Genomic DNA, 17,197 nt, shown 5'->3' on the forward strand with positions numbered 1-17,197 from the left:
GGGTGCACCGTCTTCCTACTCTGCCCCTCCCCCTCGAAGAGCACTCAGCACTTCTCCCTGGGTGGAAGCCAGAACCCGCACAGCCCTTTGTGATCAGCTGTCTCTGGTCTTGGAATTTCTACTCCAGGAAGCTGGGACACAGGTGTTCCATCTTGTACCCTTTATTCTCTCCTCCTTTTACCTTCCAAAAATGGAAGGTGTCAACTTTCCCCTCTTGCTGCAATCTAAACTTTACCTCCTTTGGAGTAGCTTTGGCCTCTTTCCTAAACCATGAAGGTGCGTGAGGAGCAGGAAGAGAAACATTGGCTAGCGGATAAGGAAACATTAATTGGGAAGCATTCCTGAAATATCACATACATTTTCATGAATAGATTACTGATCGCCTGTGTTAGGAGATCACTGGCTACAGATGTCTCTCCCATACCATGCTAGGAGCACCTCAAGAAGGGGGCTGCTTTTATTCTGCTTTTGAATCCTCAAAAGGTACAGGGCACAGCCTGGCATTTGGCATAAGAGTCAATCACTAACTAATCAATAATGACCTAGGTGGAGATTTGGGTGAGTTTTCATCTTTGTGTTCTTACTTCTGTTTGAACTTGACCCGATAGTGGAGTGCAACAGACCAATATCTGGTTGAAAATCTTCATAGATAACCCCATTCATACATACAATACAAACAAATATTAGTAAGACTGTGCTAGCTAAAGCATCTGACTGTGGTTTTTATTGTTAATAGCAAAATGATGGAACATGTTTGCTTTTTAAAAATTTTGAAGTATCTCAGAGAAATCTGGCAATGCTTATAGCATCCTAACATCCTTTTTTTTTTTTTTTTTTTTTTTACTTAAAGCATCAGAAATTGATTGCCTATAGTTCTGAAGCTTAATAGTCTGAAATCAAGGTGTTGGCAAGGCCATATTCTCTCTGAAGACACTAGGGGAAGATCCTTTCTTGCTACTTCAAGTTGCTGGTAATTACTGCCAATCCTTGGGCATTCCCTGTTGTGTGGCTTCATAACCCCAAACTCCGCTTTTATCTTCACATGTTGCCCTTTGTGACTGTGTCCAAGCTTCCCTTGTTATATAAGGACATCAGTCATTGGATTAGGACCCACCCTTACCCAGTACGACCTTATTTAACTTGATTACACCTGCAGAGACCCTATTTTTAAATAAGGGCACATTCACAGATTCTGGATAGACATGGATTTGGCAGGGGGAACACTATTCAACCGAGTACAACAATTACATTGGGGGATTTAGACACTCCAGGCTCGGTAAGTGACAGAATGAGTAGACAAAAATTAGTAAGTATATATCAACCAACTTGACCTAATTGACATATATAAGACACTATAAATAACAATGGTAAAATGCCATTTTTCAAGTGCACCTGAAACAGTCATCAAAATGGGCCATACCAAAACAATTTATACTCAAGTCCAAAGGACTGAAATCAAACAGAGTATGTTTTGTAATAAAAATGGAATTAAAATAGAATCATCAACAAAAGACTTACAAAAAACCTAAATACCTAGAAACTAAGAACAACACTCTAAATCACACATTCTAAATAATTTTGGAATTATACAATAGGCTTCTAAATTTCTTCTGCCTCCATGGCAGGAATCACAAGGAAGCATTTTGAACTGAATGTTACTGAAAACATAAGGGAACTAACATCCATTCTTCCTTTTACAAACTTACCTAGAAAACTGGCATGTCATGAACATTTGAAATCAAAAACTGTTAAAGGGATGAGGTAAGGTGGTCTCACCAACCACAGTTAAATAAAATACCTTTGTGTCAATTACTCATTTTTAACATGCTTTTATTTCATTAAATATTGTTTCCTAATTGTTAGCACATCTACCTGCATCCTGTAGAATTAAACTTCCCATAGATAGAAACAACTAAGTTATCCATGCTTTTAGCTAATTGGGGAGATTTTATTTTTTTAAAGATTTTATTTATTTATTTGAGAGAGAATTAGTGAGAGAGAGCATGAGAGAGGAGAAGATCTGAGTGAGAAGCAGACTCCCCGAGGAGCTGGGATCCCAATGCAGGACTCGATCCTGAAAGTCCGCGATCATGACCTGAGCGGAAGGCAGTCGCTCAACCAACTGAACCACCCAGGTGCCCTAATTGGGGAGATTTTAAAGGAAATTTTAAAATAATAAATAAATGTATATTCAATAGCACATAAATGCATACACATGTATTCTATATCAGATATAAAACATAAACATATAAATTTGACATAGGGGTTTCTAACCTGTGATCTATGAGCCTAGGGGCATGACGAGCCTCAATGTACATTCAAATTTTTTAAATATATACGCATCTCTCTCTCTACTGTTTTCCATTAATTCTTGGAGGAATCCATTAATCTGAAATTTTAAAAAACAATTTAAGAAATGAGAGTATATTTCAATCGTATTCTTTACACTCCATAGTCTCTTCTCCCTAGTGATCTGTTATGGGCTTGGTCTGTTGTTGACATTTTGGATATCCAAGCAGCAAACATTGCAAAATATTGAGAATAATCCTTTTAATGCAAAGAATGACCAGATGTGATAACATAACACAGCCCTGTTTGGGACTCTTGATTTGTTTAAAATTTAAGTAGCGTTACATCTCTTTACAGAACTGGCTTAGAATAAGCATGGAAACAGCTTTTATGCTGTCTATGAGGCCAAAAAATAAATGCAAGTCTGCACATTTTTTATTTGAAAGCATTCACAAATGACATGCAATACATAAACGTTGGCCAAAAGCCACAGCAAAGCATTGTGTCAAAAAAAAAAAAAAAAAAAGACGTATGTTTTTGAGCCAAACACTATTTAGGAATCAGTTATTTCCCAATTATTAAATTAAGAATAAAACCAGGAAAAAAAATTTAACGGGATATGCTTTAACTATTGACTTCCAGTCTAATAGCCATGAAAATTTTAAAAATCCAAGTACAATTGATCAACAGCCTATGTAAACAGACATGCAGGACTGAAGAGGACACTCCTATTTATATTAACAAGAAATTGTGCTAGAGGCAGCTTAGTGAGATGCTGAGAAGTGAAAATGATGAAATAGATGTGTATTAGGAGCCATGATTCTACACACATGTTCTGAATACTTCTGTTTAGATTAATGTTTTCCTGCAAATAAAACTGGTTATCATCTAGTTTGGATCAAATAATGCGGCCACAAAGATGAATCTTCAGCAAGCAAGGTATTTGGTCATTCAGGGCCAAGATATGAGAGTTGTTCTGGGAAAATATTAAATGAGCAAAAACATTTTGGACTCTACTGCAGCCCATATAAAAGTTTCAGATTGTGTGACAATGGATAATGAAACTTCAAAACAAATCCAAACTTAATGTCTTCAAGGTATAAGTGTCAATGTTATAGGGCATGGGAAAAATGTACCTTATTTGATATTCCATTTAAACAATATGGCTCTCCTCTGTCTCCACACAAAACATTCTGACACTTACCCTTAATTATGATGCCAGCATTCATATTGGAATCCATGCCCATCTTGGAAAGGTTAAGTGAGATACACTTGAGTAAATACCTCTAACAATCTTGATCATTGGCTTTCAGAAGGGGATAGTCTGGGAATGACATCACAACCAAAACATCCTATTTGAACCCAAAGGCCAAGATGTAACAACGCATTTTCCGCATGAGGTGCTTTGTTTCAGGGTTCCACCAAAAGTGGATATCTATTAATAACCGTATGGATGAACAAATATGGCATATTTAGTAGGAGTCCGGGGAAAAAAGACTCTTAGAAGTCTGTGTCACCTTTTCCAGCTGTCTAAAATTGGTCTTGAGAAAGTCCAATGCACAGTGTTATTACTTCTGCTGCTTTGTCTTCCCTGACCATCTGCGTGGTCTAGACCCAACAAACGCACATTCTCAAGCTGTGTTTCCTAATCAGTCTGACTCGAAGTATTTCAAGCTGTGGTTTAGGCCCATTTGCTTTTTCCATTCTTCAGTGGTGATTCCCAAATGACTTAAAGGTACAAGGAAGAAAACTGAGGCATTCTGAGAAATGATGTTTGGCGATTGTAATCATTATCAGTGAGGAATCCCTCCCTCGTGGTTTCACAATTTTTGTCTAGGACTCAGAAGGCGCATACTCCAAGGTTTGCAGGGCCCAGTGGTTCATAAGAGGTGAGTGGAGAACAGCATAAAATGAGCCATCATTATTCCAATTCACCTGTTGCTTTATGAGAAGAACCCTGTGGTTCTCAAGGTTATTTTCAAGGCAACCTAAATATCTGAATGTTTATGCGAAGACTCCTGTTTTGTAACTGCAGACACTAATTCTGTCTCTTAACTATTGTGTAGGCCTGCAGGCCAGACTCGGCAGCAAATGTTTTATATGCCTGTGATCCTGGAAAAAGACCTCTTGAAGCTAGTATTGCCATGTTACCATGAGAATTTGGACGAGTAATCTCATGTATAAGATGGATGGGAAGGCTGCCCTAGCAGCAACTTCTTGAGAAAAATGACATCATTACCAAATGCACTTTTTGGTAGCCTGCCTTTTTAGTTCCTATATTCATTTTTTTTTGTTCCTATTGTTCCTATATTCATTTAAGAAATACTGATTCTTTAAAAAAAAAGTATAAATGCAATTCTTACGATAAGATTCATTGCAATTCACTTTCTCCAACATATGCACAAATACACCAAATTTCTCAAGAGTACAGTGATGAGGATCAAAATAAAACAAAAGGGCAAAGCAACCCTCCCTGCAAAATAACAGCTTTCCTCAAGCCACTCATTGATTGTATGATGGGATTTTTTCAAAATGCTAAGAAATCTAAGATTATTATGCTGTAATAATAAAGCTTTAGAGATCTAAAGTCAAAATAGGGAAAAATATATTCATTATATCAGGATTGATGTGCTTTAGCCAAAAGGACAAGATATTGGAGAATATCAAGTTGTTAGTCTGAAAAATGAATCAAGAAAGATGGGGAAAGGCGGAGGCTCACTGCAGCCAACGCTGAAAAGTCTACAGGGCATATGTGATTGGAACAAAAACAAATAAATATAATTCATGGAAAACGGTAATAAATGTATCGATGCATTAAATGCTAATAGAATGCAGCATATGTTAATAATATGATACATCAAATGCTAAGTATTTTGAACTGTCTTCTTTACCGGACCTCTTACTGATCTAAATTAATATGAAATTAATTATAACCTTTTTTATTTATTTGGGATTCAGCAGTGGCATAAATTTCTGTCCATGGTTTTCTAGGAGATGTTACTTTATGAAAAAAGTGACCAACAGACTAATAAATAGCTGAGAAAAAAGAAATCAACATTTTGGAAGGTGTTGACTTTACTGCATCTCCCTCCATTCTGTGGCCTTCTCTTTACCAGAAAGTGACTATGTTACAAAAACACATAACCAGGAACAAGTGAGTTACAAAACAAATGTGAAAAATACATATACAGCACAGCAAGATAGTGAAATGTTTTTCTCAGGAAAAAAACTCTCTCTGTCAGCAGTTCCAAATACTAATACAGACTTCATTCCCAAACTAGTTTTCTTCACAGATTCTCTTTTAAATAAAATTTACATTTTGCTTTAAAAACAAAATGTTGTGGCCAAACATATATCAGTGGATAGAGTATTTTCCACAGAGTCTAGGTCATGTTCACCAAAAATACTGGGTTCCGTGACAATAACAAAAAAGACCCACAGAAAAAAACCATTAAAGATTCTGTGTTACCTGTCTTATACTAACATTCAGAAATTATTAGATCTACTTGTAGTTGATACAGCTATCCATATTTTCATTTGCTTCCTGGACACAAAGCTACTGATAAATCCCTTTCCTGCTAAGCATCCTGTTCCCCAATTCTGAGATTCAATAAATCAAATTTATGAAATCATCTTGTAATACTGATGCTCCCTTTTCTCAACCCACATATTCTTATAAAAATTTAACAATGAGATTAAAAAACATCTCATCAACATTGTTTTTACAAAGCAACTGTTGGTTATAAACAGTGTTTTAGGTCTCAAGGAGATTTAAGACACTTCAAAGGCTTGGTCTAAACCCCCTAAATCCAGGTTGCTCTCGTGAATTTTCTCAAGCCTGGTATGTGAAGTTAAAGGCTTAAATTTTTTAAGTGTTTTGTTATGCGCTGGAAAAATTGAAACGGATCTCATTCTCAGAAGCAGACATTTCTGGAATTTCCATTTTCACTAGTTTCTTTCTTTTCCAAAGATAAAGAAACTAATGCATATGTTCACTGTTTTTGTATAAACATCTTTGAATTTCCATAAGAGATAACCTATCTCATCAGCCCAAGACAATGTATATGAACATATTTTGACGCATGTCAAAAAAAAAAAAAAAAAAAGAATTCCTCACATCCTGGTTTTGCGGATGGTCTTCTTGGTTACTTTTCTTATCAGGAAAGAGGCTGATCTGTTTTCTTTTGGTATATCCTATGGGCCAGTGGAAAGAAAAAACAAATAAAAGCCATCTTGATAATTATTAGAAGTTTTTGCAAATATTAACTACAAGCTAATCTGAAATGCTCGGTTAACATTCAGTAGTACATAGCTAGATTTTTGAACTTCTGACTTGAATAATTTATAAAAGCATGCACAATGGTGAGTATTTATTTTCAACTAAAAGTCATGGTGCATGTTTCTTCCCTTAAGCTTTAGATGATAATATAGGTCAGGTTTATGCTGGAAGGTTTGGATTACGTGGATTAAAAAAAGAATCATGTTTTTTGAGGGCAACATTTTTTATTTCACCAGAAAGACCCAGTTAGACCAAACAAATAATTCCTTAGCTTTTAGCTGTTCTTTGCCTTAATAAGAAAGAACTATAAGCAACAATAATTTATTGTCTCTTACTTTAGTACATATTTCAAAAATCTTATAACCAAAAGGAACACAGAAAGTTCTTTAAATGTTCCTTTCCTCTAAAATAAAACAACGAATAGCTCTTACCACTGACTGAATATATTCCCCTCGTCTTAAAACGTGCAAAATAAAAAGAGCAAATGTTTGTTCTATTTATTATAGTGCCAACCCTATCCAGGCAAAGTAGAAGAAGCTTTAAGAGGCACTCATTTGCATACCTGTTCTGCCAATGAGATGTGACTCTTCCCATCCTATGTGTAATATGTAGGAAGAGATAAATGCTCAACGGGATACTGAACAATCAATCATCTTTAACAAAGATAACCTTATTATAAAATTTATTCAGAACTGAATCATGCTTGTGATTATTCTTTGCTTTGTGCTTTCTGCACTTAGATTTTTTTTCCCCAAAATGAATGAAATACACCTCTTAAAAAAAGAAGTAAATTTAAATCATGGTTTCTAAAGTCCCAAGGACTTGTGACTGATTAAACACCATCAATTCTGGCCCAGCTCCAGAACACAGAGACATTAATAAAAACAAAAGGTATGAGATCTCCCATCCCTCAGAAGAAAAAAAATTTAATTTATATCTAGTTGATATTGTATAATAAATTACTGCTAAAAGAATGTAGTACTTATAGTAAAAACTGAATTTATTCTGTCCCCCATTACAAAATTAACCCCTTAATAATTTTATTTTTTATTTCATACTAACAATCCTCAACAAGAATCTTTCTTTTGTGCACTTATGTGCCGAGTATTGTTAGTTACTAGAGAGTATTAGGTTTAAATTCTTTTATTTCCCCTTCTCTTCTTCTTCTCTCTCTCTCTCTCTCTCTCTCTCTCTCTCACACACACACACACACACACACACACACATACACACCAAGCACAGAGTCATGTATCTGGGTACACGGTAATTATTCAAGCAATTTTTGACACTTATTGGACAGTAAGGGTATTAGTTAGGCAATGGCACTCTACCTCTGATATTTCAACTCAAAGTTACAGTAAGGATACTTTGCATGGTTCTTAAACTCTAAGAGCTCAGGATCCTACAATGTAAAGATCAGTATTTACGCCAGAGGCTTTAAGTTTTCTTTGTATTTTCTTCTGTCAATAGAGAATGTCCAAATGACTTATAAAAACAATTTGAAATTCCCAGTGAGATACATGTTTATTTTCCACTCATTCCCTGTTCGCAGAACATGAGCTTTGACAACATATAAAGTAGCCTAAGATTTTAACTGTCCATATTATAATAGTAACTGTAATTAGATAAGACAAGATGATAAGTACCCTTAGAATGAAATACAAATGACATAACTAGATTGCCAACCTCTGTGCTAAATTTCTCTTTCCCTCTCCTATAGACAACAGGTATCTGATTTTATACTGTATTTATTGCATCAATTACTCTCATTAATTCACCTGTTTTTGTATCTTATAAGTTTATTTATTTTTATTTATTTACTTGGGAGAGAGCAAGAGCTAGATAGAGCACAGAGGGAGAGGGCAAAGCACACTCCCGACTGAGCAGGGAGTCAGACAGGGGGCTCAATCCCAGAACCCCAAGATCATGACCTGATATGAAGGCAGACACTTAACCACCTGAGCCACCCAGGTGATCTTTTAAGTTTAATTGGAAGCGAGTGCACAGTCTATACAATGGTTTTGGTGGGTGACTGTGTGCTACTCATGTCAATATATCTATAAGATTAATTACTGTATCCTATTCTGAGGACAGCTTGTCAGGAGGCCACTTGTCTTGCAATAGGGAAGCAACATGGAGTTAGAACTCTCTGTATAATTAAGAAGATACACATGTTTAACTATAAGAAGGTCTAAGCTTGCATATTCCCATGAAAGGAAGTCAGGTCTCATTTCTTTTGTTGCAAAGAAAAATTTCAGAGAATCATTCTGCAATGAAGAATCCTATGCCTAGGAATGCCTGGATGGCTCAGTCAGTCAATCGGCTGCCTTTGGCTCAGGTCATGATCCCAGGGTCCTGGGATGAGTCCCACAACAGTGGTCCTTGCTCAGTGGGGAGCCTGCTTCTCTCTCTGCTTCTGCCTGTCACTCTGCCTTCTTGTGCTCTCTCTCTCCCTATCTCTCTCTCTCTGATAAATAAATAAAATCTTACAAAAAAAAAAAAAAAAAGAATGCTATGCTTAGGACCTGTAAGCACATCAAATAGTTTAAATGTTCTCCATTGCCCTGAAGTACCCTCCTACAGTATTGAGCGCCCAAATATTTTTTTGTCCTGTGTAGGAACACACATGGAAGGAAGCATTTCCAGAGTTCAGGGGAGAATGAACTCCATTCACTTGGCAGGATCTCTTAGGAAGTGCTAAAGCAAGAAAAGGGAGTCCAAAGCTTTGGCCAATGGGTGTCAACTGAGTGGAGTATCTTCATCGGGACTCCATACCTCAGGGGTTCATGCTGCCAAGTCTAGAACCCCATTCTCAGATCACTAACCTCACCTAATTCCAAAGCCACTTCTTGGCTACACTCATTTTTTTAAAAGGATCTTCAAGGTAAAGGATAGAGCTTGTGTGTGGGTTTCAAACATAGATGCATTTAATCAAAATGATGCGGAAGAGAAAGGGAATGGGAAAGCCCTGAAGTCCTGTTGATTCTCATCGCATTAACTCTAAACATCATACAGCTCAGGAAAATCTGTATTTTCTTTCAAATAAAGTGTAATCTTGAATTGGGGCTGCTGAGGTTATAAAAGAGTCAATGGTATTTTTATGGGGATTATGATTTTTTAACCCTACTGCCATAGCTGAGCCTCAATAACTGGAATCTGTCTCTTTAAAATTCCCTCTTGCAACTTGAATGAGCTCTATTTTATTTCCTTTGAAACACACGTTGAGATTTTTACAAAGGTGGTGCTGGTGCTGCCGAAGTGGACTTTCTTTTTCTGAATTTTCTATGATTATTCGCTATTAGTATCTATGTAGTGATAACCACTGGCTCTGTAATTCACTCTGTACAATGTAAACCTTAATCAGTTGGAACTAGGTTAGTTATAAGGTATCTCAACAGAAATGACTGCATCTCAAAGACAATAAAGTGTTGTGTACTACAGATTATTTTCCACGTAACTGGTGGGTTCCAAAGTCTCAGGAATTTTAGGAGGTGCTAGGTGAGACTATAGAGTAAATATACATAATAAATAATATTCTAAAGCAAAAAGATATTTATACTTGTGCTTGGAAATTTTATTTAAATACATTACACAAGTTCAATCTCTCTCAAATGATGCCACAATTCAAAAGTGACCCAGGCTTGAGCAGTATTTTAATGGAGAGAATGTAAATTCTTAGCTACATTAACACACACACACACACACACAGAGACAGAGAGAGAGAGAGAGAGAGAGAGAGAGAAGAAACTCATCAACATCAAAATACCAGCACTGTTGACAGGTGATCAATCAATATCTGTTCCAGTGGATGTATGACCCTTTTTTGCAGAGAACATTTCAAGAGCTAACAGCTGTCCGTTTTCTCTACTGTCATACTATCTGCTCTCCTTAGAGTTCTACTTTGGAAACAATAAATGTTTTAAAATACAATTGGAGCCAGGTTCATCACACCTGCCCGGCAGAACAGTATAAGTGTCCTACCTACGCCTTAAAAAACGCAAATGAGCCTGCAGTTACAGAAATCAAATGCCTATGGAGGGAACCAAACCAAAAAAAGGCTAAAGAAGCATTGCTTACCAAATGGAAGAGAGAACTTTGTAATGTGTAAGATGAATATTCTGGGGAACGTAGGAATTACAATAGCAAGCAAGCATCCAAGAATTTAGAGTTAGCAGAATCAAAAAAAAAGAAAGAAAAAGAAAAAATATCATCCAACTTGCTCCAGATCCACAGTATGTAAGTCCTAATACTGCACTTGAATATAGATTATTTATTATAGATTAAGTTGGCTAACTATTAATTTGCCTATCTACAACTACAACCATTTTCTCCTGTTTTCCAGCTCCTTTTCTTCTAATTGGTTCACATGAGGAGACAAATGAAATTACTCTTTACTCCTATAGTGCTGCTTAGAGATGAAGTGAGTGCATAGTTCAGGGAAAACAGTTCACAATGAGCAGAAAACTTTCAGTTAGAATTTTATTTTCTTCAAGGTGAAGAGTGAATTTTCACACAAGGACAAACATGTCAAGCAAAGTTTGGCTTCATCTATGCAAGCAAAGAGAGCATTGAGCATAAAATACTTGTACCAAGGGGTCCATAAAGTCCAAAAAAGGGAAACAACCTAAATAAATCCGTTTATTTATCTATAAACGGATAAATCAAGTGTGGTGCATCTATGCAATGGCACACTATTCAGCTGCAAAAAGGAGTGAACTTCTGATCCATGTTACAATGTGTATAAACTTCAAAGACATCATGCTAAGTAAAAGCCGCCCATCACAGAAGACTTCATAGTATATGAATCTACTTATCTGAAATGTCCAGTATAGGCAAATCTATAAAGACAAAGTGTGTTGGTGTGGAAAGGAGAGAATGGGAATGACTGCTACTGGGAGCTTTGGAGTGGTGGGGGCAGTCTCTGTGGTGGAGGAGGAGATGAAAATATTTTAGGTTAGATTGCAGTTATATTGGCACAATCCTGTGAATACACTAAAATACCTTGAATTGTATATTCTAAATGAGTGAACTGTATGGTATGTGAATTAGATCTCAATAGAGCTGTTTTTCAAAAAGCGGAGGGAGGTTCGAAAAATTATCTGGACTTAGATTTATTTGGAAGCACAATTATTTAGTTTTTCTACCCAAATTAAATTCACTAGAAAGTTGCTGTCAGTGTTACTTTTTTTGGTAATGTAATTCTTATATTTTAAACTATTTTAGGGGCTTTTTTTTTAAGATCTTATTTATTTATTTGTCAGAGTGAGCACAGGCAGACAGAGAGGCAGGCAGAGGCAGAGGGAGAAGCAGGCTCCCTGCTGAGCAAGGAGCCCAATGTGGGACTCAATCCCAGGACCCTGGGATCATGACCTGAGCCGAAGGCAGCTGCTTAACCAACTGAGCCACCCAGGCGTCCCTATTTTTAAGAGCTTTTTAACCTGAGAAAGTTACAAAGGACAGCATCATTTTTCAAAAGTATGTCAAAGGTGGAAAATCCAAAGTGATACAATTATTACAATTGGCATTACTGTTTTTATCTTAATCTTTTGTTCCCCATTCCTTTGTGGCCATTTTTCTGTCCTAATACTACAATAATTTGATTTACCCAAATAAAGCTTTGTTTTCATGCTTCTCAACTTTGACCTGAAGCTAATCAGTTACCTTGGGTGTTGTCAAAAAATGACTTATTTTCAGGTTAATAATAATAAAACAACACTGTTATGCTCTGTCACCCACCAAATACTCTGGCGTGAGAATCAAGAATTCGATTAGTTAACTGAGCTTGCACACTTTAATTATGAAATAAATTCCATAATGGACAACTCGGAAATTTAATTTGAGAATCCTGAGAAACTCCCTCTTGCCCCAGTGCCTGCTCCTTGCTCTCTGAAAGGTTCAAGAAACAGCAATCGCATTGGCATTTACCTCTAATTTGTGGAGTATTTCATATGTTTTCCTTGGTATTCTCCTTAAAATCATGCTAGCTTTCCTAGGACCCAGAAGATGTTGTCTTTAAGTTACAATTTTTATTTGCAGATATTTTCTGCCATTTCTTTTTGGCAGAAAAAGAAACCGGAAAATTTTATAAACAAGAAATATCTCATGTAACAAAAATTGTATGTCACACTTGGCTCCACAAAGAGCTCCAAATCTGAAATATGGCAAATTTTTCCCACAGGAAGATGTTACTAACTCTTAGCATATATCTGTACCTTATCTTCAACTACTGTTTAAACTCCATCTCCGACTGAAAATCAGGCAAGCTCTCCATAAGTGATTTACAAAATGGGGAAACTCTACTTCACAGAGTCCAAAAGTCCATGACCATAAGAGTGATACCACAGTAGAAAAACGTAGAGTCATGGATCTTGACTGAAAATTACACCTCGAGCCAGCTGAGTTCATCTCAAGATATCCTAGGTGACAGGGAAGTTGGAGTAAGACAGACTTTCTCTCTGGCTGTCAACCAAACTGAGTTCTGTAAGCATTTACTGCTCTGGTCAGCAGCACAAAGGCAGGGCCAAAGCAGAGAGCAAATCCAGAGCTAAATCTTCCCTTTTGAAAGATAATTTTCAGGCAAATTTTCAGGTAGTGGCTACCTGAAAGTAGCCACTGTCTCTCTCTAACAAATTTTAATGTTTAGAAATATTTAAAAAAAGCATACACTTTCTTTTCAGCATTTTATAATGCTTAAGAGCTTTGCCCAATAGTCGTATTCATGCCAAATAATTTGTAAAGAGTGAAATTTGAAAAGGATGGGATAGACAAAATTCCATAAGAAAATTCATTAAGGCAAACCATGAGAAACTCTGAAATATAGGGAACAAACTGAGGGCTGCTGGAGGGGTAGTGGGTGGGGGCATGGGGCAACAGGGTGATGGGCATAGAGAAGGGCACTTAATGGAACAAGCACTGGGTGTTATTTGCAACTGATGAATCATTAAATTCTACCCCTGAAACTAATACTACGTTATATGTGAACTAACTTGAATTTCAATAAAATTTTGGGAAAAAAAAATTCTTTAACAGTCAAAAATATTTTATTACTGGACTAATTGGTTTTGCTTTTGTGAAAAGAAATGTTCTAATATATTTTATCTGTACAAATAAAACCCATTAAACCTTCTTACAAACTCTTAGGAAGAGAAAGTACGTCTTCCCTTCCATTTATCGTTTCTCTCAACATCCGGGCCATCTACATTCATATAACACGGATTCTTTATGAGGTCTCATCTTGCATAAGAAATGTAACTGATATTTGCAAATAAGTCCATTGCAAAATTATGTTGCCTGTTCAACCTTGCTAGTTCATCTAACTCACCAAAGCAAAACTTTGCTGCTTTCTTCAGAATTTTTTTTTTTTTTTAATTTCTTACTTTAGTAGTGGTTTCTGAGGCAAGTGAAATAGTTGGGTTTTACTGTAGGTATTTTACGTTTTGCTTGAAGACCCGCTAGATTCTTATTACAAAAGCTACCTGCGGACCAATCTTGGCCTCGGGTTAATTGTCTCACCGAGGCCTGTGCACACAGCAGAGGAGGGCAGAGCGGGGGGAAGCAACATGTAAAATAGCAATCATCGGGGCTATTAAAGTGGTTCCAAATCGCCCAGCTAGGCGCTCAGGATTCACAGTAATTCCCGGTGCTAGGGCTCGCTAAGCGACAAGTTGATGGGGCAGAAGCTGGGCAGGAAAATGACCCTGGAAGCAGAGTGTTGGTTTTACCCCCGCTGGTATCTGTTACAAGTGAATTTCCTCTGGCGCCAGCAGGTATTTTGAGCAGCCATCCAGAGGGACCCCAGAGGGGAAGGATGGAAGTGGGGAAGATGAAGCTCTAAGTTTGGGGATCAAAGCTTTAAAGTCCCACAGGAAATCGGTAAGATCCGATGGACTCGCCCAAAGGCTTCAAGAGGGACACAGAAGATATTTCGAATTTCCGAGGCTTAAGACAGCAGGATAAGGGGATGGAAAGGTAGGGAGCAAACAATAGCCCAGGGGAGACATCTCCCCACCAACACAAGACGGTCAAATTCCAGACAGGGCCACAAAAAAAAAGAGAGGCTTTCCCTCGCTTTTGCCCCTAGGAGCGCAGAGGACAAGGCCAGCCGGCGGATCGCACCAGCTTGGGCTACCATCCCCGCGCGGTGGCCGGAGACGCAGGCTGAGGCTCCCGGACAGGCGCGCGGGGGTGCGCGCCGAGGCCGGGGTGAGACTACCCCGGAGGTCTGGGAGGCACAGCCATTAAAGCCCGGCTGCCCCCCGACGTGCTCAGTAAAAGTGACTACGATTTATTTGGATTAGTCACTATAAAGGTCTAGGGAGACAGCTATTTATCGGATACGGTACCTTGACAAATTAACTGGGCTGTGCAACGGAGGACAGTCCCTCTGACCCCGGGCCGTCCTGGGGCGGAAAGGAAGATCCTCCCACCTGCTCCTAACCCAAAGGGGAAAGCAAGGCCTCGGAGAGGCGCGTCTTCACCTGCAGACGCCCTGCGGGGACCCCTGGCAGCCCAAGTTCCCAGTCCCGGCTCAGGCTCCGTAGTTCGGGCTGCTGCCTCCAGGCCAGTCCGAGGACATTCCCGCTCGCTCTCCAGTCGCACCTTCCCCGCCAGGTTCCGGGAAGGTCACCAAATCTGAGATCTGGTGGGGTTGCCCTGCAGGTGACCCAGTCCTGAGCCCACACTGCAAGGCCCATGTTGGTAAAAATCCTTTGGTCTTGTAGCATCCATCCAGGCCATGTATCAGTGAGGTCGTTTAGATATCTTTGGGTGTTGTGTGTGTGTGTGTGTGTGTGTGTGTGTGTGTGTGTGTGTTTAAAGAACTAACAAATTTGAACCTGAAATTTAATTCCACTTAATATAGAATAGGACCGTGTCACTGTGGTTCTTAACTGAAGATAACTTAGATCCTGGAGTCACGAATTCTACCCACAATTATTGCCTTTACAGCTCCTACACCTAACAAGAAAAGAACAAACCACCCTCAAGTTCATTCTTGACTTTCTGAACTTAATGCATTTCTGAACTTAATGCATTTCTTGGGATTTATTTGTCATTAATACGTGAAGAGTTACACTGAAGTCCTCTAAAAAACAAAGACCTCGGGGCGCCTGGGTGGCTCAGTGGGTTAAAGTCTCTGCCTTTGGCTCAGGTCATGATCCCAGGTTCCTGGGATCGAGCCCCATATCAGGTTCTCTGCTGCGCAGGGAGCCTGCTTCCCCCTCTCACTGTCTGCCTGCCTCTCTGCCTACTTGTGATCTCTGTCTGTCAAATAAATAAATAAATAAAATCTTTAAAAGATAAAAAAAAAAAAAGACATCTGTACTAAATATTGACCAACAAAGATAAATAGGTGAATTTCTAACTTGCAATTCAATCAAAAGGAATTATTTTTCAATAGTGTATGCTTTTAATGTAATTTATTGTTGCTTCATCTTTAAGGCCAACGTTACATTATCAGGTAATGCGAGGATGCAAGGCTAGCCACCTAGAATAGGTCATTCTGAACAGGAACTGGGACTGTTGATAACAAGTAAACAGAATCACTTTGCTTTCGGGGTCTGAAACAGTGCTTTTCGGGCAATCTCTAAAAAATTCTGCATCAAGAGGTGATGGTGATGTTCATTTCTTTCATTGTTTGCCTTTATGTTGGTAAAGACCTAAGGCTGGGAAGATAATTTGAATACACTCTTTCTTATTCAGTAAAAGAAATCGGATCCCTTCAGTTAAAAAGATGAAAGTTCCTTATGTCCAGAAGATGAGGGTTTTAGCTCTTTTGATGGAGACTATTTGAACCCGAAAATTTTGCGTAGCTATCTATCTTGCTAAAAGTCAGGGCGAGATAAAGTGTAATCTGGCTCTGATTTCTGCTGGAAAGAAAACATTGAAATGACTGCTCATTTATCACTGCTTCCCCCTCCCCCCTCTTCCACCTTGGTTTAATTGACAATGTAACACCGAGCTGTTTGTGTCTTCCCTAGACAGCTGGAAATGAAACCAACCTCTGTGAAGGGAGAGTTTAGTATGTAAAGAAATCATAAGGAAAAAGATATAGAAAGCAGTTGTAAAAACTTTACCATCATCAAGAATACTGGAGAATCATCTGAATTCTGTGATAATTCACCAAGTTTTTCTTCTTGCCTGAGTGTTTGGTTAATTTGCATAGGTAGGTTTCCTGACTAACAGCCACTACTCAAGAGCTCATAAGTTAAGAAACTATTTGTAAACTTTATTCCTAAACTGATTGCAAGAATACCTACTCTAGTGATCATAGAAATCAAAATGATCAGATCATTTGAGCCAAAGAAAACTCAGCATTTCCAGATTAAACGAATGCTTAAAATTGTACCAAAAATCTCAGTAGCCATAGTAACCATTTCCATAATATTAAAATAATAATAGGATATCTTTTCCAATGGTTTAACTAGTCAAGATTTCTTAACATAGTAATTCCCAACTTTGACAGGAATCCAGTAAGACATCTGCTTCCAAACACTTCTTGAAAATATATAAATTAGAGCAATCTAAGAACGTCCAATATTATGATTTAGAAGATTTTAAAATTCATATGCCCTTCAGCCTAGCAATTCTACTTCTGAGGATTTATTCATTAGAAATAATTAGGGATGTACA

At 37.9% G+C, this 17,197-nt stretch overlaps 1 long non-coding RNA gene across 2 annotated transcripts in view; it reads right to left on the reverse strand.

The window, feature by feature from the left end:
• The window catches only part of LOC132017376 (uncharacterized), a 99,675-nt gene that overhangs the window by 53,597 nt on the left and 28,881 nt on the right, over window positions 1–17,197 (reverse strand). Inside the window, exon 1 of one of the 2 annotated variants that reach the window (XR_009404250.1) lies at window positions 6,407–6,485. The exons of the other annotated variant lie outside the window; for it this stretch is intronic. This is a non-coding gene — a long non-coding RNA (uncharacterized LOC132017376). Of the gene's footprint in view, window positions 1–6,406; window positions 6,486–17,197 lie in introns of those variants that run through there. 2 annotated transcript variants of the gene reach the window in all.

Source organism: Mustela nigripes, chromosome 5 (genome assembly GCF_022355385.1).
Source record: "Mustela nigripes isolate SB6536 chromosome 5, MUSNIG.SB6536, whole genome shotgun sequence".
Lineage (NCBI taxonomy): Eukaryota > Metazoa > Chordata > Mammalia > Carnivora > Mustelidae > Mustela > Mustela nigripes.